This window comes from Thermobia domestica, chromosome 13, assembly GCF_964235325.1.
Source record: "Thermobia domestica chromosome 13, izTheDome1.hap1.1, whole genome shotgun sequence".
NCBI lineage: Eukaryota > Metazoa > Arthropoda > Insecta > Zygentoma > Lepismatidae > Thermobia > Thermobia domestica.
In genome coordinates this window covers 33,113,569-33,140,294 of record NC_137466.1, presented here as the reverse complement: position 1 = coordinate 33,140,294, position 26,726 = coordinate 33,113,569, and the positions used below count along the sequence as shown (strand labels likewise).

Here is a 26,726-nt window from a genome sequence, read left to right as displayed (position 1 = left end):
TGTGAACCGAAGGATGGTCGAGTTTGTGAAAATGTCGCGTTATCGGAAACGGGGTTTAAAAGGAATAAGTACAAGTGTTTCCTCAGAAAATACAGTACTGTACTTGTATATATTGATTGCTTCAGAATACAACAGAGAATAAAATGCCCAAATACCCTTAAAAACAGGAAAAGTGCGTACTTTATGAAGGTATAGAGTTGAGTTGATTGTGAGTTTAAAGCGTCCCTTTTAGCAGCAAGGCAATATGAGACGTGCACCTACTGATTAACGTGGAATCCATACCACATGAGCTCCCGCCGTTAATCGAACCCGGGTCTCCCACGCCAAAGGCGTCTATACTATACATGAGAATGAGCATTAATGAGTATACACTGTACAGTAATTTACCTGATTAGACAGACCTCAGAAAAAATACTTTATAAGGTCTGCGCTCAGATTCTTTTCGCCCTGTCAGGGTGTGGCCGAGTTATTTCGACCACCGGGTTGTCGATTGCTGACTTTTAGGGACAATACTGTATAGTTTTGTATTATTTTTTCTGAGAATATAGGTGGCAGTACTAAACAATTAATTATCGTGTTTTCGGGTGTAGACTAACACTGGTTCAAGACTACATAGATGTAGTGTCTTGTAGTATTGGACCCAGTAAAAATCTTCGAATCTACCCCATAGAAAACTCTGGGTGCGATAAGAAGTTAAACTCAAGAATTTCCAATATTACCAGCATATAATTCAAAGAAAAGGAAAGTCCAACGAGCATATGTACGAGGATAAGTCAAAAATTATCCACAATGTAGCTATAACATTCCTTACATTGTTCATACTCACTTCTATCTTCGTTTATTTTATTGTTACGCTGTTGTGGTCATGCTATGAAAGTTTGATCCTAATTCCTTCATTTGTCTTCGTTTCGTTGTTTGTTGTTGTTTGTTTGTATACGTTTATATGTTTGTAGTCAAGACTTTCGACAGTGAGCTCTCGGGAATTATAGCTCTACAAACATGTCATTTTCACTGATCAATTGCAAATTTTGTGCAGATTATCCAGTTCTAATTGAATATTTAAAAAAAGAACATACCCATTATTTCTTTATTACATTTTTAAGTCCACTGTAAATGTTAATTTTTTTTTAAAAAAGCACCATATCCTATGAGTTGTACATTCCAACGCAACACAGTTGTATAAAGGTGTTGTATATCTCTCAGGCGTTTGTTTTATTGCCAAATGTTAATGAAAAACAAAGGATAACCATTCCTCCAGTCTAACAAGGCTCGTATGCGAACCGTGACAGCTAGATATTTATGAAAATTGGAACCCTGACTAACTGTGGATCGCTAACCATCGTGGTGATAGTTACTTGGTACAGAAATCCCTTGTTTACACGCTACCTATAATACATATACCAAGCAGTGACCGGGTGAAGCTATGCCGAGTTATACCCCAAAAACGCCGGAAAAACGCAAAAAATGAAAAATGTATGCAGATAATCTGATACCTGCAAGAGGGGGACACGTACACCAAGTGGGAGGACCAAGAACACAACAGCAGTGTCACACAAGCAGTGTTGCCTAGTTATTATGTGCGCAAGAGGAAAGCATTCGTATTATGATAAAAACAATTCAATAACTCCGCCGAACAACGCAACGCTACAAGCGACAATTGAGATTTTAACAGAACAACGTAGAAAACGACATTCCCACACCATGATGGTCATTTCTTTTTCCACAATATTGATGTTGGCAGCACTTAACAGCCAGTGGAATGAGCGGGAAATCGCCACTCTCTTCCAGGACAACATTGCAACTGACGTTATGTCAGCCGTGGATAGTGTTATTCTCTCGCCTGGTGACCAAAATCCTTTAAATAATGGTACAAAGAGAAAAATTAATGTGAGCGAGCGGAATGATAAAAAATATCATAAACGTGCAAGAGATGCTGGGAATCCGTATATCTAAAAGAAAGCGTCCTGTGCCTGGCAAACTACCTCTGAAGAAGTAAGTAGAACAACGTTCTAACCGACGTACATTAAGTTTGTATGCAATATTACTGTTAAAACGTTTGCTATTTTAGTAACAATACTACTAACTTTAGCTGCTTGTAGTCCATATTCTGACCAAACACATTTAAGGAAGTAACAGAATTTTCTGCATGCCAGATGTTGTAAAGTTGAAAACAAGGAGTTTAAAGTATTTACTCACTATGTAAACGAAGAACTCACTATACACTGCAATTATATTTTACCGTTGGCAGTTTTATGGATATACAATTGCGCCGACATTCGGCCAACTCGATTCACAAATATATGTCTTAAATTTAAGGGGTGCACTTGAGTGGTATATCATGAACATCTAGTAACTAATACTGATAATGTGTACCAGTTGTTACTTTTTGCTATGAGCAAAGCTCCACGCGACATATTTGACATTTTTTACCAAATAATGAACACCTTGTTCATTCTCTGTAATCCTTGACGTAAATAACTTTGTGATCGTATAAATTTTCTGACATTTACATGAGTAGAAGTCCTGCAATCGGTTGTTCCGATGGACACTAGGAACGTAGTTAGCGTTTTAAATACTAAATAATTACGGACATATATTTCAATTATTAATTTCTCGATTTCTACAATATTTCGAAAAAAAGTTTTAAAAAATCTTCGGTAGGATTGCCAAGCACTTTTGAAAGGGCTGACACAAAAGATGTTATTCTAAAAATGGATAATAGCGATATACTGGTTGAACCAGGGGCGGACCCAGGGCAAACTTATAGTAAGGGTTGTGAAAGATTTTCAGTTTTCTATCTCACAGGGACCTCGCAACATTAATGCCTGTGCCGCTGGGGACGGGGGAGGACAACGACTCTTCGTCTAATCTATATCCACGTAAGACTCAGAATGCCTTGGCAATGGATTGAATTCAATGGCGAGCTCTTATTTCTTCATCGATGAACTTTTGGGTTAGAATAGGTCTAGTATTCTGCAATTCATATCTACCTTGCTTTCATTATTACCCATTACGTCATTGATCGGCTGTAATTGAACTGTTTCTTCCTGACGTCAACCTGTTATTATTAATTGATAAAAACAGCACGTGGATTTTTTAGTGTGTTTTTGTCTCTACTGTATATTGTAGACACTTCCATTGTTATAATTTTAAGAATCAAAGAACATCTGAGAGCTTTGTCATGGGACAAACTGGAACGGTGTCCCGACAAATCGTACCAGCGACAAAACGTACCACTTGAATTTTCGCGACAAAACGTACCACTTTTGACGACCTGTCATAAATGACAACCTGTCATGGATTAATTAAAGCATTTTTGATATTTATTCCACGACAAAACGTACCACTTATATAAATTACAACCTGTCTTGGACTAATTAAAACATTTCGGATATTTAATCCACGACAAAACGTACCACTTCAAGCTTTTTTTTTTTTTTTTTTTTCAGCGTGTTCACAGATCATTCTCCAGATCAAACGAACTTCTCTTAAAGGTTCTGTACGTGACAAACGTAACATTAAACACGTTTATCAACGAGTATGAGAACACGAGTCTTCCAAAATACATTAGACCAATGTGGGTGCTTACATATCTAACAAAAGAGAACATAATGTTAAGAAACTACTTCCTCATGAACAGGTAAAACAACGGTAGTATAAGGTTGACAAGAACAAACAGGTAATGTATCGAGTTGTCAAAGTGTAGAAACTCATTGGTAAAAGAGGGCTCATTTACAGAGGAAATGTAGCAGCCTATAAACTGAAAGACACAGCTATAGATCATGGAAACTTTTTGGGTATTATTCCTTTCTTAAGCAAATTTGATCTTCCGCTTAAAAGTAATTTAGATAAGGTCACCGAGAAGAGTCATATACGAGGAAGTAAGCAGGATAGTTGTCGCATAACTTTTACTAAACACGGTGAATTTTGTTTTGAATGCTATCAACACACTTATCAGAGAAGATATTTCGAAAGAAGTCTCTCAAGCTTCAATATTTTCTGTTCGATTAGACACTACTCAAGATATAGTAGTTTCAGGCCAGTGCTCTGTTGTTTTACGGTATGTTCTTAAAATGGTTGTTAAACAAAGTATTGTTGTCATTGTAAAATGCATATCTACCACAGGCCAGTGTCCTTGCGGTTTACTGCAGGAAATTCTGCAGAAGTTGAACCTTGATATTAAGAAGTGTACCGTATTGGAAATTCAACCGATGGCTCAAGTAACATGGAAGGACAATATTCGGATTTTTTCAATTCACCTATGATCAGTTACACTGTGTTTCAGTTGATTTTGAGTTTAACGGCCCTTTTAGCAGCGAGGCTATATGAGACGGGACATACTGATTTACGGGAAATCCGAAGCACATGAATTCCTGCCAGGAATCGAACCCAGGTCTCCCACGACAAAGGCGCATACGCTAACTGCTTAACCACTAAGAAACTCAGTTACACGTGTGGTGTTACGCTCATATACTCAATCATGTCATATGTGATCTGACAAAAAATTGCATTGATTCTGTATCATTGTTCTGCTGAATGACTGTGCGATATTTATGCGTGAGTCTTATCAGCGAATGGACATTTGGAAGATCAAATGTTAACAAAGGCGTCTTACAGTTATTGCTGAAACAAGATGGTAGAAAACACACTGTTTTTCAGAAAAAGTTTGGTCATTTTTCGAACTCAGAAAGTGCTTTGTATATAGAGTTGACCATAATAATTAAGAAAATTGCTTCTACAGAAAATATCAAACCAAAGGCTAGGTGTAAAGCGAAAGGATATATTAAAGATCTCAGGTTCAAAACAACTCGGACAGCACAAATGTTCCTTAAGATATTTCAAGTGACGACCTCTCTGTCAAACTATCTCCAAATAGAGGATGCTGCTAGTGTAGTCCTATCGGATGGTGCAGACTACTCTGTTCCAAGTGAAAGAGTAGAGAGATGATTTTGAATCTGTTAAGAATGCAGCATTAAGCTTTGCAGAATGGACCAATAACAAATTTGAAGACTTAGAACGTGATTTCTTTCTTTCTTTTTTTTTTCTATTGACCTGTCGACAATTCGCCTTCAGAGATGGACAAAGATTTTCTTGTAAACATGAAGATGAAGCTGCTTGTATCCAATGACCAGGAATTGCATCGAAGCATTCAATACAATATTGGACATGGTAGTTTCGAGTATTTCTTCAAGATTCAAGAAGCAATGTACTTTATGAATTATTTGGACCCTAGACACTTCAACCAAGTAACAGAACTTCCAGACGTGCCTTTCGATAAACTTAAATATTTTCTGAAAAACTTCAGTAAAGAAGTTTCCAAAAATACTATAAATGTATTCTCTTGGACTTTTAAAGGACGTGGATATTCTTGAAAGTCGGTCTTGATGACGAGCACAACCGAGAAAGAATGACTGTCCTGATGGTGCAAGTGATTCAGAATTAGGATAAAATACATTTGTTTACAAGGAAAGCGAATGCAAAACGTGTTGCAAAATTGTCCAATGTGCTGCTTTTTAATTTTGCAGAATTGTAAATTTAGCAGTAATACTTATCCAGGTTTCCAGCATACAAATTTTTATTGACTTCGCCCGTAACTCAGGTAACATGTAAAAGAAATTTTTCAAAACTTAAATAAACTGAAATACATTAAAAATAGGATAACGAGTACCATGTCTCAGAAACATTTGAAAACATTTATGTTGATGTCTATTGAAAAAGATTTATTAATAAATATTTCGAATACAAAAGTGATAGATACAGTAGCATCAAAAACTAGTACACTAAAACATCTGCTAATTTTGTAATATAGTATACGTTCTCCTTGAACTTCATATAATATTTTGAACAATTTAGAATAATATACTGATGAAAGAATATCAGGTTTTAATTGTCAATTGTTAATACTATTGACTTACTGTAGAAAGAAAACTGCAATTGATTTGTGACATTGAGATGCTGGTGGCCCTTGTGGGAGAAAGCGCCCGCGTCCCTCTAATAATGCCTATCCCTCTCTGGTCCAAAGCCTGGATAAAGTGTGGTGGAAATCAGCAAATATTCAAATATTGCATATGGAAGATTCTTGCTGGTCTTGGTCTGGCGAGAATCTTGCAGGTATTGTCTTGGTGTTGCGAGAACCTTGCAGGCATGGTCTTAGTCTTAGCCTTAGTCTTAGTCTTGGTCTTGCATCGCTATTTTTCTCACCAGCAATCTGTTCAACTTTTAACCTTATTTTGGCCGGCATGTATATACGTATATACCGTCCTATCAAGTGGTACGTTTTGTCGCCTGTCATTATTTGATGACTGATTAGAAGACTCTTCACAAGTAGCCCTCCAGGCAAGTGGTACGTTTTGTCGCTTGTCATTATTTAAAGTGTTTTTAGAAAACCTTTTACAAGCATCCCTCAGGGTAAGTGGTACGTTTTGTCGGTGGTACGTTTTGTCGCTAGTACGTTTTGTCGCGTATTCAACTGGAACTCCTCAAGCACCATACGGCGACTGGAATTGAGCTCAGAGCCACCTACTGGCAATTTAATAATCTACCTGGCGTCCCGCTGCTATCTAGGCTGTTGATAATTTTATTCACAACTTCCAAGTATGTGACTTACTTTCCATTGCACACAAAGAAAAAGAAGAAGCGAGAGACCTGCTGGTTGGCAATTGTAGTTGATTGCTGCTGGAAGGATTTTTCTCTACAAAGTGAGTGGCAGTACTACAAGATACATTAATATTGTTCATTCATTAATCACTAAATTACAGTAACTGCACACATTGATCCAACTATGGAGAATTTTGAGTAACTTTCTTTGTTATGTTTACAATGCACTAGTGTTAAGACTTATAAACAATTCTTATGCATTCCTTGAATCCACGAGACCAGCAGCTAGGGGGTAGATAAGGGGCTCGGACTCTCTCCCTCCCTGGGATCACTTTAGCCCCCATGAAACTTTCAGTTGTTTGTATAGGTAAATATATGTTCAGTTAGTGGCGGATATGGCCTGGGGCGAGTGGTCCTAGGACTCCCCAGTTTTTTGAGTGACAAAATAGTTAAAGCTATTATTTATTTATAATTTTGGAAGTCTATAGTAAACATTGCCCTTTATTGTTTATTGGATACTTCTAGGATAACATGAGTTGTATATTTATAGTCAACATTTATTTTCTCCTACAATTTCTAACTTGCATGTTAATTATAATTTTTTAAGATCTAAAGCGCAATGTCTTGTGACTAATCTATTTAAGTATCGTATCTGGACATGCTTACAATTTATTAATTGCTAGTTCGTACTTCATGACTAACTGTAATTGTTGAAAGTAATTATTCATTTTTTTGTTGATATTTTCTGTTAACGAAGTGCGTAAACGGATTTCAAATTGAAATGATTTACGTAGACTCATGATATGCCTATCATAATCTCGGTTCTGGCTATCGTCCCCCCCCCCCAGCTTTTATCTTCTAGATCCGCCACTGTGTATAATTTAAACGAAACTATTCGAGAATTTAGGGTATTCAAGGTAGCTCTCCCATAAACCTAATCGGCCCCCTTTGGCTTGGTATTTTAGGTATGAGCTTGCCAACAGTATTCCCCCCCCTCCATTTTGAGGATCATCCCGCAACCCCAATACATACACTTTCGTGATTGTTTCCAAAGTAATTAGGAAATCTAATTGCATGAATAAAGTTATAACTTTAAACAAAATTGCCGCACACTTTCAATTTTCATTATTTAAGGAGTTTTGATTGCCGAAACTGCTTTTTATACGTATTGTAAAATTTTGTCTTCTTAAGGCACAGCTAAAATGGTACATAGGAAATTTTTGGAGTTCCTCAATCACCTTTTATTGTAAAAAATCTTTTTATATACAGTAGTAATAATAATTACAGTTCAAATATAAATTCGTCTTGGATATTTATAAGTTTCAAGACGGCACAACCTGTCACACATTCATTGCAACAACGCACTTGTTGCGAGAGAAGTTTTCTGACCGGGTAATTTGTGGCAACAGTGACGTGAATTGGCCACTCAAATCTTGCGATTTGAGACCATGTGATTTCTATCTGTGGGAGGTATTTTGAAATCTCGTGTGTACGCTAATAAACCACGATCATTTCCAGAGCTCAAGGCAGATTCAGCGTGTAATTTCACAACTAGAGGTGCAAGTCTGGCGAATAGTTATGGAAAACTTTATCGAGAGTGTCCCTGTAAAGTTGTGGAGAACATATGAGTAATATATTTCATACATAATCACAGATAGCATAAACTGCAAAGATGCATAAATATGTAAACTACTTATTTTCATCAATAAATGTTTAAGTTATTATGCACTCAAAAGCTTCGTTGTTTATGGGACATCCTTTATTTTTCGAGACGAAACATCACTTGTACGACACAGTTTCAAGACGAGACAGCTTCAGTTCTTGTTTCGTGCGCATCCCTATGCCTAAGGTTGAGACTCATCCAACTATTAAAAGCTTAAATTAAAATGACAAGTAAAACTAATAAATAAGCATAGTTATTTGGAAGCAGAGCGAAAGTCTTAAACAGACAGCTGGGCTATCCAAACCACTGTTCCATGAAGTTTATGAAGAAGCAATGGAAAACGATGCCGGAAGATTCATCTGTTCTCTCTCTCTCTCTTTTTCTTTTTTTTAAAACAGAAGAACAGAAAAAGAAGCTCCCATATTTACATGAGATCCTTCGGCGTCATAACTTATTGACGATAAACAAGAAATAAACACAGTTAAGAAGTGAAAACATATTAATTACAAGCCGTGTTAGCAAATTGGGTCCGTCCTGTGCCATGCATGTGTGACGACGAACTTTATTTTCTCTTTGCGTTCGTAGCAGAAAATGTTCTTTGCTAATACGAAGAAACTATCCAGTAAACATCATAAGTCATTCGAAAGCGGCAACCATTAAACAGAAAGGTTTTCATTAAAACATAAAAGTGACATGGCTTCATTTCTCAGCAATTTTACATTAAAAAAAAAAAAAAAAAAAAAACTTTTTACTTTCTACCTTTCTTTTTATTTCCTTCTTCTAAACACACTAGTGTTTCCTACATACATTCTGTCAACAAGGTTGTAAACAAATTGCTCCAGTTTACGTTTCATCCAAATGTTCTTTTACGAGTAGCTTTTATCGAACATTATTAAATGGTATATACTTATGAACTATGACTTTGTAACTCATTAGAAATCTGTTTCGTGTCTGAAGTACTGATTATTAACTAATTTGAAATAAGCCTCCAATCGAAATATTTGATTGGTGGACGGAAGAAATTCCGAAGTAAATACACTGCGAAAAAAAAAAGTATATGGCGAACGTAAAACGAAGGGTTACATGCTTAAATACTGTGTTTTTTGGACTTAACGTAGAACTATATGTAATATCCTGAACCTAATGTATAACTCAAAACGTATGTTTTATACGTACTTTCCGCATAAGTGTTCCGGATAAACGTACTTTCCGTGCAAAAGAGAGAACTGTATGTAAGTGCTCAGAATTTCACATACAGATGGACGTACGATGGCTGATCTATGTAGTGTACGGAAGATTGTTAGATGTCACGCATCCTGCAGCGACATGATATAACATCTAAGCGGGTAAAAGGCAGTCAGTACTTGTGTAGTATATGAATAAAGTACGCTCTGTACAGATTTCCGTAGTAAACGTAACGATTCTTTGTATTTGTACACTCCGCATCAAAAAATTGCGACAGCTGACGCCCTGCAGTTAGGCCACCCAATATACACATTCTTATTCCATAATCGTGTCAGGTAAAGAGACCCCCTCTCTCTCCTCCTTTCTTCTCTCCTATACTAAAATTAGCTAACAACATGAGCGCAACTCTTATTTCAAACTACACATGTATTAGTTTCGATAAAATGAAATAACAAAATCGAGACGAAACAAGATTCATAGGTTGATGTAGAAAGAAACTGAAACACATACAATGAAAAATTGAAACCAATGGATGTCTATTACACAGAGATTCATAAATGAGGTAGAGAGAGAGAGAGAGGAGGAGAGAAGAAGAAAAAGAAAAGGAAGAACAGATAAAACTGTGGAATTCAAATGTAGTTAGGAAAGAACCTAACATTATAAAGTTTGGTTTCCAGAAATCCAACAATAATAGAAATAACGTTTGTTTTTACATATTTTTCAGAACAATTCGAATATATAGAGGATGCTTTAAACATTCATTATGTCACTTTCATAATAGCATACTCAATTTCAAGTAGAACTGGAGATCTCCAAGATGCATCTAGGATAATGTCAAAAGTTTAACACACATGCTTTGTTTCCGCGTGGTTCGAGTGCAAATTCGGCAGTGTTCATTGGACGTACTTATCCAAAATACATTCTAATATACCCAGTAGATAGCGTTGGTCATATCCTCCATTTCAAACTACTAATGCAAACTGAACAAAACAGAAAAAAAGAGAAAAAGAAAGAAACGAAACAAAGAAAAGAGAAAGAAAGAAAGAGAAAATTGAAGTTCTATTTTAATGCTAAATTTCTATCAGAAATACCCTATATTAAAAGTTCAAACTGTATCGTAACGAAAAGTTACAAATGTTGGAAAGGAAAAGTTTATATTCCTCATAGATGTAGCATGTTTCAAATGTCAACGTGAAAAAAACACATTGAATTATTGGATGGGAACAAATTTTGTGTCGAATTAGTATAAATAAAATTTTGTTTTCAATTAACCGAAGAGTTACCATTTTCTAGTCTTTTCCGAAGATTTATCTGTTCCGAACATCCAGCATTGATTTCATCTCTTCCGGATATAACGTAATTTGCACAGATAGAATGAACACGCTAAGAGCTCAAACGGATCATCGTGTCAGTCGGATGATGTTGGTTAGGTTATAGACCACCACTGGGTCGAGGATTCAAATCCGTAGTGACCCGGTAATTCGACTGAGACTCGGTAACCCAGAGGATAAAAGAGATTTTACTTATTCCCTTGCGTTTAAACAGTATTTCTGTCAGAGATAACCAGGACTGGAGATGTTATCCCCAGAGCACGAAAAAAACGACGCCGAAGTTAACAGTTAATTAGATTCTCCAGATCATGTATATCGGGCTCTTGCTCCGTTTTAACTTTGGAACATGCAGTGCGTGTGTGTGAGAGAGGGAGAGAGGGGGAGAAGTGAAAGATGCAAAGACAGGATAGGGAAACGTCAAGACAGAGAGAGGGGGGACGAATATAAATATGAAACATACTTATCATTACAGTGTATAATATAGAACGCACACACTGTTTATTTGAATTATCACCAATTATGCCTTGTAAGTTCTCCATCAGAAGATAAATCTCTGCAGCCATTAATTTATGCGAAAAAATAATATTACCTAACGAGGAATCGAACCTAGATTTTCCATTTGGAAGTCTGGCACATTACCACTATACCACCGACTGCTTTAGCCAAACTTTGTTTAAAAAATGTGTAGTGTTTCTTTCTGAGAACGGTAACACGAAGAGTGTATACTGCAGATCAATGATGTCTTTGAAATGTCCTGGTAATTCCCTTGCCCTTTCCCAACCAGCATTCGTAAATCGTCTCAATCATGATAGAGGTATTTGCTTCCACATTCTTATGTATTGCTTATCCAGTATGATAAGTCGATTCTTCACAATCACTTTGTAAAAAGTTTAACTTTGGCGTGAACAGGATTTGAACTTACGTCCGATAGCTCTATTATTTATAAGGCCATTGGGTTACCCCTACACTATGAGTTTTATTATTTCCGTACAGAAATTACAAGCTGAGCACACAACCACAGGAGCCAAACATGATTAAGTACAAAAGGAGGCTGTAGCTTGTTTACTATATTACATCATAACACATATACTATTCATCACAAAAGAAAAAAAAATAATAATAATAATAATAATAATAAAAGAAAAAAGGGGAAAATTGTACTAAAGGAGACGGAAGCCTGTTTACTGTATTACATAATAATACTTGTACTAAACATTACAATAAAATATCTTATGATATAAAAAAAAACTATTCCGAAAGAGAGGGATGTGCGTTATTGCAAAACCACTTCCAAAAACCGGCTAAAAAGTTGCCGGTCCCTGTCTGGGGTGTACAACTTTCGACGTGTACGTTTCAAAAATTCAAAATACGTGCGTGCATCTAACAAGGTTGTGAAGCGCTGAAAATATAGGAGAGTGCTGGCAACAAGGAACAGCACCGCTCGATGTTTAGTGGGGGGATAAAAATGAAAATCTGGGAATAACATAAATTGCACCGTGAAATATGAAGGCGGGCGACGGGTAATGCGTCCCAACACCTCCTGCATGGTGTGCCAAATCAATGGCGAGCCAACACATTGTGTATATCGATGGGCTAATGTGTCCTCTTGCTGGCAGTGCTCACACAAAGCATCTGGGGCTCGTTGAATCTCATAAAGACGCGCCCGTGTTGGGAAAAGTTGATGTACTACCTGAAACCACAAAACCTGCATGTACTCAGGTATGACAGGGTTTGAGATATTAGACCACACCTGCGGCCAATCTACGTGTGGATACTTTTGAGGTACGCGTAAAGTAGTGTGAGAGAAAGAGTGCGCGTTGAGTGTCCTATATAACGAGCGCGCATTGTGTTGTTGAGGGTGGAGAACCATCCCGGAATAATTCCAATATCGGATAAACGTTTTGATATAGCCCGGGCACTGATCAACGAATTGAATATAAGGAGGGTTTTGCGGTTGACTATAATCCTTCCAGAAACAACTTACCCAATGGTTAGTGATAGAACTGTGTGATGAGAGCGCTGCATAAGTGTCAGCCATAAACAACGTTTGACATTTGATACGAATATTGACTAAGCCCAGCCCACCAGCGGAACGAGGCAGATAAAGGGCTTGACGGGGAATGCGAAAATAAAAACCTCGCCAAATATGCCATAGGAATAAGGATTCAAATCGTTTGGCATAAATTTCTGGGAACGGAAACACACGCGCTCTGTACCACAGTTTAGACACAACAAAAATATTGATAAAATGAATACGGTGAAGTAAATTAAGCCTACGGAAGCGCTGTGAATAGAACAACTGACGAATTTGCGTTAAAAGGGGAGCCCATACTTCATCATAGTTGGGAGTTGGGTTAGACGTGAAGGGGATGCCTAAAATAGTGAGTGAGGTGACATGCGGTAAGGCAGGAGAAACTGAAGGGTCCTCTGGGAGCTGAAAACCGTTAAAGGACAACACCTGGGTTTTGTTATCGTTATACTGCAAACCCGAGCATCGGGAAAAACGGGTCAGGACAGGAAACACGCCCTGTAGTGAGACAGGATCAACTCCTGTTATGGTCAAATCGTCAGCATACCCAAAAATGTTTTGACTGCGGAACAGGGAGGGTCCATTCGAAGACAACATGGCCAAACGATGAAGAAGTGGGTCTAAAACCATAGCAAAAAGAACGGTGCTAAGACAGCACCCTTGGCGTAGTCCGCGTCGTAAAGGGATGGTTGGGGATAGATGTCCATTTATTTGTAAGCGGAACTGAGCTTTAGCATATAGATTATGAATCACCCGGCGAAAAACAGTGGGAAAACCCCAAGATTCAAGCGTCTCATGGAGAAACTGATGGTCTACTGAATCATAAGCTTTGGCTAAATCCACTGCGAGTGCGCCAGCAGGAACATGACGAAGGTGATAATACGCAAATAGGTCCCGCAGGGAGCGGAGCGTGTATTGGATGTTATGCGAGTCATGCAGCGCAGCTTGAAACGGGCTAATGTATTTCCGAATAATGGGACGAAGTCTGGCAGCGAGAACTTTTGTAAATAATTTAAGATCCACTGGTAATAAGGACAGCGGCCTATAATCGGTCACGACTCGCGCGTTGGAGGACTTTGGTAGGAGAACCACAATAGCTACGTTGTGAAAAAAGGGCTCCCCAGATAACCATGCGTTAAACAGGAAACCAGTGTACGGCTAAGAAAGGACCAGTTACGCTTATAAAAAGCGAAGCTCAGACCGTCAATCCCAGGGGAGCTACGGCCTTTGGTTCCCCGTAGAACAGAAAAAATTTCATCCGCAGTGATAGGACGTGTCAAGGCATGAGAATCAGTCTCTGTGAACTTGTGAGGCAGAGCAGACAAGAATTCTGGGGCGGTAGAGAGGTCCGGAGTCTGCACACTTGTAAAAGCTTTATAATGCCTTGTGAATTCTTGGAGTATTTGTAGCGAGTCAGAAACTACTATTCCACCTGCCGTTGTGAGGGAGTCAATGTACGTAGCTTTCCGCTTCCGAAACAGAAGATCAATTTGGTAGATGGAAGCAGTTTCTTCTGGGAAGCAATGATAAAAATCCTCGGAGAAATAGGCTTGTATTGATGCATGTGAATCTAGTTGACGCAACCTACTCTTAAGTTCCTGAATTTGGATCCTGTTGGCCAAGGTTGGGGGGGATGTCCACAACTCGCTGAGAGCACGATGGAAAAATTCTGAAAGCGTACGGTCCTGTTGTTGTGCCAACTTACCGCGCCATTGGAAAAAACTGCGAATTTTAGGTTTACCGTATACTTGCCACCATGTATCAACATTGGGGAAATGTCGTTGCATCTTACACCAATACTCAAAGCGCGTCGTAAATTCATCTATCACGTCCTCACGAGACAAAAGGGTATTGTTAATCTTCCAATACGATGGACCGCGTCCAGCGGGAAGAGAAAAAGGAAGCTTAAAAGCTACTTCAACCGCAGCATGATTTGACAAAGGGGGCAAGAGGGTTAAAACGTGAAGCACTGCCTTGCATAAAGGATCTGTGACATATACCCTATCTAGGCGGCTCTGAGTTGACAAACAGCGAAATGTCATCACATGCGGTGAGTTAGAAACAAAAAGAGCATCATGTAGCTTCATGGCACGCACAAGCTCAACTAGTGCTGGGCAGGGAGGTGAGGGGGTGAGGGAGTCCCTGGGATCTATCACCGCATTAAAGTCGCCCAACATTATACATTGATCGACACCAGGAGGAACCATAGATGGTATAGTCGTTGCAAAAAACTCATCTCTCTCTTTAATTTTAAGAAATCCAGAATAAGCATACAATAGGATAATGCATATTCCTGAGATATAACATCTAATTGCTCTACCATCAGGTGATAGCATGACACGATTATAAACCAAACCTTTTCTTACAAGTATCGCGACTCCTGGTGTTATGACAGGTAATTATAGCGTTATAATCAGGGAAAAAATCGAAAGAATGAAAAGTCAATTCAGTGAGACAACATACGTACATCAGGACGGCGACGCTCGATAAACTGCTTTAACGACGTTAGATTCGGTGCAGAGCTAACCCTATTTATATTAAGAGTTAAAAGAGTGAAAGCATTTAACATGGGCATGCTCTGAGGTACTATGAAAACACACACATTACAGTACTTACTTGAAAAATCCGTAGAAATATCGGTAGATAAGACCACAGCAAAACTATTATTCTGGCACACTTGATAACAACAAACGAGGAAAAATAGAGAAAACAAAAAAACACGCATAACATGCGAATATGTATCGACACAAAAACACAGCTGTTATCGTATCGTGACAAGAAGGCAAACAAACAACACTCACTATAACTCAGAATCGGACGTGGAACGAAATTGTGGGGGAGGTTCTCGGGAACTTGGCTTTTTGGCTCGTGGTGGAACACACTGGGAAACAGGTTGTTCATTCTTTTTATTTGCTGACCTTGAAACTCGGCGGCGTTTTTGTTGAGAGAGAGAATCAGACTCCTCGGAATTAGCATTCTGGGAAAAAGTAGGAAGAATAAAAGCTTCATTACCACTTGTCATAGGCTCTGCTGAAATTGTTGTAATATTCTGATTTGTAAATTGCACTGACATCTTCGAAACTTCCAGTGGCGGATCGGTAGGTTCCTGCGGGGGCGCAGGAAGTGTGGGCTCCTCCATCTCGGGCTGCAATTATTTTGTATGACGTAGAATCATCTGATCGGCGAGGTAGCTCAGGGAAGTCATCAACATCAAGGATAGGTTTATCCTGCGCGGGGCCGGGCGGGAGGTCTGAGGGGGCCCCCGACACGCGGTCCACAAAATCTGAGGAAGAAGCAGGACGCAGCACTTTCCCTATTTCCGTCATCTGAACTGATACAGCGTTAGGTTTCACACCCTGTGCAACTGGTTTTTTCTTGACTGGGCAGCAGGATACGGTGTGGGAAAAACTCTGGCAAAAAAACAGGTAATGGGTTGTCCCTCATACGAGACACTCACTTTGTAGCCCTGTACGATGACACGGGAAGGGATGTGTTTCGTCAGTTCCATGTGTATGATTCTAACACCACTGTCAATTCCAGTGGGAAATGGGGCAGTCCAATATTGCGTTTCCACTCGACGCACGGTACCATAGGCCCGAAAATGGTCCTCTAACACTGTGAGGGGCACTTCTAGTGGAAAATCATAAACACGAACCATTTTCACTGGGTCTTCTGCTGGGACGATGCGCACTAGGCTTGTGTTGCCGTCAGGATGCTTAAATGGCACTGTGTCCGGTACTGTCAATGAAAATTGATCATAAGCCGCAATAGATTTAAATTTGATATAAATACTATAAGACTCTTCGTGGAGCTGTAATGCACAAATTTTCTCAAAAATACCTGGAAAATTATCAGTCAACCATTGGTAGACAAGGCTCGAATGGGGTCGAGAACTCCGGTATCGCTTATCAAAAATAAGCTTGTATTGCAATTCCTTCTTATAAGGCATCGCACTAGAATATGAACACAACTTAAACGAACTTCACTGTAGGAAAATAACACCAATCAGCCGAAATAGGCCTCAATTATCGTCGATGAACAGTTCACAACAGGTGTGGATAAAGCAAATAGTCACTTCCGGTTCTGCTGCGATCTGCACTGCTCAAAGGCTCGAGCGAAACATTACTATCACGCCATCTGAAATTTTAAGCCAAATATTACTTACTTAAGGCCTGATCTTTGGAACGAAGTGGCTTCTTCCTGGAATGTTATTTGTAGCAAAGTGCACAACGAAATTGATTTATTCGACGGCCTAGAGAGAAATTAGAGTCCACTGACTCCTGATATTGGTTCACATTCACAGTATAGTAGTGTATTATTATTATTATTATTATTATTATTATTATTATTATTATTATTATTATTATTATTATTATTATTAACACCAATTATTCGCTTCGTTAGGTTCAATCCACAAAAAATCATAATATATTCCGTTACTCAGTCACTGTTTAGGATTACTAAAGCGCTCTTTGATATCGGTCATTTTCGATGTGTTTTACATATCCCTTCCCCACCCTATGTTGTGGGGCACGGCATCTGCAGTGTCATTGTTGATCTCAGCTAGCCGGAAAACTATAAATTCGACACTGATATTTGTTATTTCGATCATTTTTATATGTATCCCCCTCCTCCAAGTTGAGGAACTGAATTTGGATTCAAACAGCATCAGATGTGTCACTGTTAATCTCAGCGACTCCGAAAATTATAGATTCGCCACTTATACCGGTAATGTTTCGTTCTTTTTTAAACGTCGCTCCCCCTCCCCATCTCTTAAGTTACACCGTTAAAGTGATATGACAGAAACAATCTCAGGTTCGAACTTCATCTAAGTTGAAAATTTGATCGAGATTGGTTTGGTGGTTCAAGAGTCCAGTAAGTTTTATTTAGTTTTATATATATATCTCCCTCTCCCATTCCCCTCCTCAAGTTCTTACGTGAAAGTGAAATGATAAAAAATCATCTCAGGCCAGTACCTCACCTATGTTAAAAATTTGATCGTGATTGATCCTTTGTTTCACGAGTTATCAAGTTTTATTTATTCTTTTTAACTCCTACCTCCCCTCAAACCCTAAGTTATATCGTCAAAGTAAATAAATACCATCTTAGGCCCGAACGTCATGTATGTTGAAAATTTAATCGAGATTGGTCAGGTGGTTCAAGAGTGATGAAGTCACAAAGACAGTCACTTTATTTTCACTTTTTTTACATATATATCTCCCTCCCTCCGGCCCCTACGTTGCACCGGTAAACTGAAATGACAAAAGTCGTCCAAAATCCGATCCTTATCTATGTTGAAAGTTTGATAGAGATCGGTCTGGTGGTTCAAGAGTTATTACGTTTTATTCAAATTTATATATCAACCCTCCTCCCCTTCTCCTAACCCTGTTTTACCGTTAAAATGAAATTATAAAAAAGCTTCCCAGGCCCGAACGTTATCAATGTTGAAAATTTGATCGAGATCGGTCAGGTGATTCATGAGAATAAGAGTGACAATCATAGTTACTTTCAATATTAAGTGGTTATTATTATTATTATTATTATTATTATTATTATTATTATTATTATTATTATTATTATTATTATTATTATTACGTACTTTTGAACTTGCAGGGCGAAATTACTGCAAAATATGTTTTATTTCTTTATTTTTCCTCGATTGTATGTTTTTCCTTTATCAGTGGACACTAATTTCTCTCTAGGCCGTCGAATAAATCAATTTCGTTGTGCACTTTGGTGCAAATAACGTTACAGGAAGAAGCCGCTTCGTTCCAAAGATCAGGTCTAAAGTAAGTAATATTTGGCTTTTAATTTCAGATGGCGTGACAGTGTAGGGATAACGTAATGGCCTTATAAATAATAGAGCTATCTGACGTAAGTTCAAATTCTGTTCACGCCAAAGTTAAACTTTTTACAAAGTGATTGTGAAGAATCGACTTATCATACTGGATAAGCAGTACATAAGAATGTGGAAGCAACAGCGGCGTAGCGTAAGGTAACGCCGGTACGCCCGGCATCCCCTGTTAAGAAAAAGTACGTATTTCATTATATATAAATTGTCTGCTTGTAATTATCACAATTATTTCCACTGCAATCTTCTGGCGCGCTCTCTCGACTTACTTTGACAAGAGGAACCTACGCATGCGCGTCGCTCAGATGCACATTTTCTGTCTTTCCTCCTGTCGTATGCTATTTTCCTCGGGCTTCCAGGCCTACTGAAAGCATCGGGGTTTTCGTCTGCTTTCTGTTGAATGCGCATGCGCAAAACTTCCCTTCTCACTCCTCCTCATCCCTTGCAACCCTACATTCGCTTTAGATATACGCTGGCATATTCAAGTATTTCCAACTGTATATATTTTGAATTAAGCTATAGTTTCTGAACAGAACGTACGAGCCCTAATATAAAGGAAATAGAACAAAACGGAAATGGTTAGTTCAACGCATTTTTGAAGCATGCCGGTTATGTAAATAATAGTATTAAAATAATTATGCCTTAATCGTAACTAAATGCATCGTAATTGTAATCTTCATCGTAGAGGAGCTCACAGACACAGGCATAAATGTAAAGCATTATGTAGAATTACGGTCACCGATCTGGTAGGACAAGAGAGCCACCACTCCCCGTCACTCGCAAAGATTGTGCCAGGGCCCTTCAGTCACTGCCACAAATCTCGGGGACAAGGGGAACATGTTCCCTACAATCTTGTCCCCCCCCAATAATCCGATTTGAGATTGTGATGATGATGATTTCTATCCGACTGCCACAAAGGAAACTGATGTCCTTTGACTTGTTTCATTTTAAAAAAAGAATCGTATTCTTTAATATTTCATTGTCATTAATTATTAGTAGTCTATTTTCAACTATTTGTTTAATTCCTTTAACAATTCCTATAATGCTATTGTGGTAATCATAATTTTGCTCAGATAAGAGTATTGTTGCGCCAAATATAGGCCTGATTGATTTTCTTTCATAGTTTTGGGGAAGTCATTATTTGTATTGTTATAAAACAAATGTCCTAAAATTTTAATGTGGATCATTGTGGATGCGTAAGTAGAAACATGTCAATTATTATTATGCATATATTCAAATTTCAGAATGTGCTCGCGGCACTGAGTTGTAATAATGATATGTACCACTATTTCATCTACATCACTTGGTATATAATATACGAGTACAACAGGTTTACCTCAGAAATCTGATTCATCTACTGTAATATGAGTCTCTTTTCTCCCCTCCCCCCACAATAAGCCTTAAAATGTGCCCTCCTGCCGATGTTATAGACAACTCTGCTCCCCTAAACCTCCACAGCATTTTTTCAACTTCATAAATATTTTGAACATCGTTAAAAAAGGAAAGGATTATGGGAATAGTCTTACCCATCCCACGAACGTTGAAGACAGATTTGCGCCCTTGACTTCAGTATCTGGGCCCCAGGCCCCCAGAGTTGGTTTAAGTGCTTTGTATTTACATCTTCAAATGATATATACACTCAGGCCCATATTCACGAACGGGCGTCTGAGTTCGGACCCAAGATGACAAACTTCTAGGGGCGATAGTTTTTTTTTTTTTTTTTTTTTTTTTTTTGCAAGAACGAGATTGACGTGTGGTATGTGGAGAAAAAAGCCGCCCACGAGAAAGAAATGAAGGGAACGATACTGGAAACAATGTTCATACAAAAGTGGGGCCTAGTTTTCTCATCACAACGGTAGTGGCAAGAAGGAGCTGAGACAATTGGTTATTAAATTCTAACGTAATCCACGCATTCGCTTCTCTATGCCCCACTAGACTTCCAATTAGGGGGGCTTCCTCCTAAATTTTGTATAACCCTATATTTCCATTCGGAATAGCTATGTATTGCTGCTTGCAGTAGTACTATATCGCACAAATGACTAATTTTGGCATCCCCCTTTCGGAATATCACGCTACGCTACTGGGAAGCAAATACCTCTATCATGATTGAGACGATTTACGAATGCTGGTTGGGAAAGGGCAAGGGAATTACCAGGACATTTCAAAGACATCATTGATCTGCAGTATACACTTTTCTTGTTATCGTTCTCAGAAAGAAACACTACACATTTTTTAAACAAAGTTTGGCTAAAGCAATTGGTGGTGTAGTGGTAACGTGCCAGACTTCCAAATGGAAAATCTAGGTTCGATTCCCTATTAGGTAGTATTATTTTTTCGCATAAATTAATGCTGCAGAGATTTATCTTCCGATGGAAAACTTACAAGGCATAATTGGTGATAATTCAAATAAACAGTGTGTGCGTTCTATATTATACACTGTAATGATAAGTATGTTTCATATTTATATTCGTCCCCCCTCTCTCTGTCTTGACGTTTCCCTATCCTGTCTTTGCATCTTTCACTTCTCCCCCTCTCTCCCTCTCTCACACACACGCACTGCATGTTCCAAAGTTAAAACGGAGCAAGAGCCCGATATACATGATCTGGAGAATCTAATTAACTGTTAACTTCGGCGTCGTTTTTTTCGTGCTCTGGGGATAACATCTCCAGTCCTGGTTATCTCTGACAGAAATACTGTTTAAACGCAAGGGAATAAGTAAAATCTCTTTTATCCTCTGGGTTACCGAGTCTCAGTCGAATTACCGGGTCACTACGGATTTGAATCCTCGACCCAGTGGTGGTCTATAACCTAACCAACATCATCCGACTGACACGATGATCCGTTTGAGCTCTTAGCGTGTTCATTCTATCTGTGCAAATTACGTTATATCCGGAAGAGATGAAATCAATGCTGGATGTTCGGAACAGATAAATCTTCGGAAAAGACTAGAAAATGGTAACTCTTCGGTTAATTGAAAACAAAATTTTATTTATACTAATTCGACACAAAATTTGTTCCCATCCAATAATTCAATGTGTTTTTTTCACGTTGACATTTGAAACATGCTACATCTATGAGGAATATAAACTTTTCCTTTCCAACATTTGTAACTTTTCGTTACGATACAGTTTGAACTTTTAATATAGGTTATTTCTGATAGAAATTTAGCATTAAAATAGAACTTCAATTTTCTCTTTCTTTCTTTCTCTTTTCTTTTTGTTTCGTTTCTTTCTTTTTCTCTTTTTTTCTGTTTTGTTCAGTTTGCATTAGTAGTCTGAAATGGAGGATATGACCAACGCTATCTACTGGGTATATTAGAATGTATTTTGGATAAGTACGTCCAAAGAACACTACCGAATTTGCACTCGAACCACGCGGAAACAAAGCATGTTTGTTAAACTTTGGAACAAATGGGAAATCGATTTTGATTGTCCATATCTTGGGATTAACTGGATGGGTCACCTACATCAACGAACTCAACTTATATCGTTTAACGCTAAATTCTGGTCAAAATCGATGGTCATCCATCCAGAATTCTTGAGATTTCGTGTCCCCAGGGCAGACACACGGACAGACAGAATAAATATGAGGTTATCGCAAAAATCATTATGCATTTGGTCTATGTTTTACAATATGTATTTCATGACACAAAAATACTTCTTTCAGAAGGCTGCAAATTTCCTCATTCGTAGAAGGACTTGTCTTTAACAGCGAAAAACTCAGGAAGCGTTGATTTACAGTTTTGCCGAAATTGAATGTTATACCACGGAAGGACCCTTGAAGGTAACGGAAAAAGTCGAAATCTGACGGTACAAGGTCAGGCAAGTATGATGGGTGTAGCAGCACATTCTTTCCAAGCTCCAAAAGATTTTGATGGGTGATCGTAATGAAATGATTCATGATTTCTATCCGTTTCTGCATTATGAAATGAAATCTTTCCGTTTTACGTCTCACGATTATGCTGGCTAGTCTAAAGGAGATGGTGATGATGAGAAATGAATGAAATGGTGGAATGAATGAAGTGTGAGGAAAGAAAAGAATCCCGATAAAACTCACACACACTGTGTTTGTCCACCACAAAGTTCGCTTAGAGCGAGCTGGATCGAACCAGGGACCCCATACAGTAGAGGTGAACGCTCTACCACTGAGCCACTGCGCCTTTCAGGTTTCGTTCAAACTGTTCAATTGAAGACAGTACGCTTCGGAATTGATTGATTGTTTCCAAGGTAGAAGCTCATAAACACGACTCCTTTAAAATCCCACCACACTGAGAGCATAATCTTTCTCTGATAAATGTCTGCCCTTCAGGACCACAACTGTTTGGGCACCACGTTGTTGTACATCATCCACTTCTCATCACCAGTTATCAAGTGGTAAAAAAAAAAAAAAAAAAAAAGATCGTTTGCCTCACGTTTAATGAACATGTCGCATATGTTTATCCGTGCCGTCAAAGGAACTTGAATTCATGAGGAACCCAGATATTGGGCTTGCTTATGTATCCCAGTTTCTTCAGATGCTCGTGAACAGTTGAATAATGGATGTACAATATTTCAAAGTTCCCTGACGTTCCCACAGAGCATTGTTGCTGTAAACTTTATGCAACTTTTCACAGGCTTGTCGTGCATTCTTCCCTTTCCTGAAGTAAAACAGTAAAATATGGCGGAAATGCAACTTTTGGTTTTCCGTCTTCCATGCGTTGTCAAATCTGAAAAAAAAAATGACGCTCAACCTTGCGGCTATTTATGTCATAATTGCATTGGTGCAAATAACTCTAGTACTTCTATAAACCAACACTTGTCATCTTTTACGTCAACTACGTCATGACTTTTCGGACAACGGGATATATAAAGGAATATTTGGTAAATGAAACTGCGTAAAAATTAACTTTTTTCTATATATATATATCTATATAGAAAAAAAGATATATATATATATATATATATATATATATATATATATGGAACCTACTTCGATAAGAAATAATTTTATACCCCTCAAGAGCTACTGTGGTGATAATATGTAAGGCGTCTACCTACCTGCCTGATAACCGTGGGTCGGTTCCCGGTGAATTAAAAAAAAGGGAAGAAAGGAAAAGTAGTACTCCCTGCTGAAACAGTGTGTACCCCACGCCATCTTACTTTAATAAAGCAAAGGTGATTTCATCACTATTAAAAGACTGTAGATACCAGCAGAGACTTCCTGACTACAACACTAGGTTCGTACCTTACGTAGCCTCGGTGTAGAAAATTTACGTCAAATTGAATATGCAGAATTACAGATAATTGTCAATTTTATGGCAATATTTGGGGGGAAGTGCAACTTCTCCTACCCTAGCCTGATTACATTTGGTGGGCTCCCCTACCTCCTGGGTATCTGAGAAAACTTGGGGCTTCAGGTGACCGTAGAGAGATGTTGACTTTACTTTTACATCACCAATGGACCACATTAGGCTCTTCTAAAGGGGAGAAGGATGCACGCTTTTGTTACCTCACCTCATAAACAGGGGTGGCGAAATATTTTGATTCAGTGCTCTACTCCCTGACTATGAAAGTCCTCTGTAACCTACCACAATCTTTTGAGATCAATCTATGAGTATAAGCAATTGCCACTTGCGCTGCACAATTATTTCCTTTAATTTACTTTAGGAGAGAAGCTGGAGATAAATTTCCTTCTTGCGAAGTGGAGAAATGCCTTTCTTTGTCACAGCAATACAAGCGTTGCACATCAAACACACACATTTATTCTTTAACATAACAAAGTAGAAATAGTGCTTCCATGATTCATGGAAATTGTGTTTTTCGTCCTTTCATCCCAAAGCGTTTTACTTCAATTGAAACTCACTTAAAAGAAAAGAAAATACAACTAGTGTGTAAGATTTCTTTTCAGATACCGTAATATTACCTATTCTAAAGAATTACGCGATTCATTATTCAGCGGCGATCGACTGTTTGGTCAGCCCTGTCAGTCACTAGAAACAAACTTGTTAACCTTATAAAAGACAAGCCTCCATTCAGAATATTTACCAACATTCATCATCATCATCATTATAGGTATTCTGCCACTATTGGCAGGTCGCTTCCATGCTCCATGCTAACCTCTTCGTTTCCGCATGCGATTTTCTGTTTTGAAAGCGTCCATTAATTGTCTTATTTGCCCCCTTCCTCTTTTTCCTGTCACCATACCCTTTAGGACGTCCCTCATGATACAGTTCGTTCTTAGCCAATGTTCCAACTAATTTCTCTTCATTTTCTTAATAATGTCTAATATTGTTCTTTTCTCTCCGAACATTTCTCACCTCCCCATTCTTTTCCACACCCACGTTTCGAAAGCTTCCAGTCGTTTTTCATCATTTGTACGTAATGTCTATGTTTCTGATCCATACTTAACAATACTCCGCACTAAGCACTAAGCATTTTTTCAACTTCCACAAAATAATAGTTTCTTCCTCCTAAAGGTTTTTATTTCACGTTCACAGTTCATATCATAACTAATACTGTCCAAATATCGAAAACTAGAACGAAGTTTTATTTATTTATTTATTTATTTATTTATTTATTTATTTTCTTGTTGGAAGTTTAACTTCCCTTTTCAAGTTGGCTATCATGTTTATCTTAGACGTAAGGCTACAGTGGAATGCAAACCACTTAAGCTCGCAATGGAAATAACAGCAGCATTCCCTATAATGTGCAAGGGAACTTTAAAAAAAAAGTTAGTGAATATTGGTCGAGCCGTTTACGAAAAGTTCCTGTCTAGTATATTATACATTCCAGTTTGATGGCATCAGAAGTTCCTTATATATATTCGCGTAAAATTAATGAAAAGCTTAGTAATAAATACCTGGTAAATAGCCAACGAGAGAAACGAACAAATTGCTTGAGACGGAAACTTATTTGTTCCCTTCTAATGGGAGCAGAGTGAGTCATTTCCACCGTTAATGATTAGACTAATGAACTCATTAACTGATTGTAGATTCCATGCATTTTTATATACACGTACGCACCAATTGGCAGAGGTTAAATAGCTCACTCGAAATAAACAAGTTAAGTTTTTCCCAGCAGGCGGACAACATATTTGTCAACGTTAAAGAACAAGCAGACTTGGCTTCATTGCTTCGAACCACCCCCTTCGAACCACCTCCTACCCTATGCAGCTGTTTCAGTTTTTTTCTTTTCTATTTTCTGTAGAGTTCATAAACTGTCATATCGTCTAGCTGCAATGTCATATATTATTTTGTTCATCTTCTCAATTTTTTAGTTCAACATTCTCTTTCAGTTTAAGGTTATACGAAATGTGAATTTACAGTTTAAACTTAGCTGTACGGTTGCTGCTGGTTCGATTCCCGATTCCTGTCCCACAGTAACTTTCGGAACACAACATTTTTTAACCAGGGCTGGCCCTAAGCAATTTGCCGTCCCGTGCAATGGAATCATTTGCCGCCCCTCCCCCTTTTTCTCCAGAAAGAACAAATCTTAAACGCCACGCTAACGCTATTTTACCCCATCATGAACAGCGAAGGGGAAGGGAAGTGCACTCTCACTCAGAAAGGCCTCGAGACAGTACAAATATAATCTCGTTGTGTCTGTTTTTTTAAATTTAAATAAAAAATCTATTATGTTAGTGAAAGACAAAGCAAACACACCTGCAGAGAAAAGATCCTTTGTATCAGAGTTGTTTTGTTTAAAACAAATAATTAAAACTTGTTATAGACAATTGGTTTTGTTTAAAACATATTTTATATACGTTTTAAACATTTTTTAAACACGTGTATTTTTGACTTGTTTTAAACATATGTTTATTTTATTTTATTTTATTTTATTTTATTTTATTTTATTTTATTTTTGTAAAAAAATCTGCCAGAGAAAGAAAATTGTCAAAAAGTGCTACCCATTTAGTAGGCTATTTTCTTCCCTTATGAATGTTTTGATTTCTCGTGGCTTCAGCAGGTCAATGTGATGATCTACAATTTATTTAATTTTTCCTCCTTGCTTTTAACGTTTATTGTATTGTTTAAATGCTTTTCAGTTAACTTGTGAGAAAGTGTCGTAATCGAAGGTTGGACTACTTGTAGA

The 26,726-nt window shown here is 38.1% G+C and overlaps 1 protein-coding gene across 2 annotated transcripts in view; it reads right to left on the bottom strand.

The window, feature by feature from the left end:
* Positions 1 to 15,561, bottom strand: part of unpg (homeobox protein unplugged) — a 185,249-nt gene extending 169,688 nt beyond the window's left edge. Inside the window, exon 1 of one of the 2 annotated variants that reach the window (XM_081735600.1) lies at positions 15,422 to 15,561. The gene's annotated coding sequence lies outside the window, so the exon portion shown is untranslated. The remainder of the gene's footprint in view (positions 1 to 15,421) is intronic. The other variant, XM_081735601.1, reaches the window with a different exon arrangement.
* Positions 15,562 to 26,726: the final 11,165 nt, after the last annotated feature.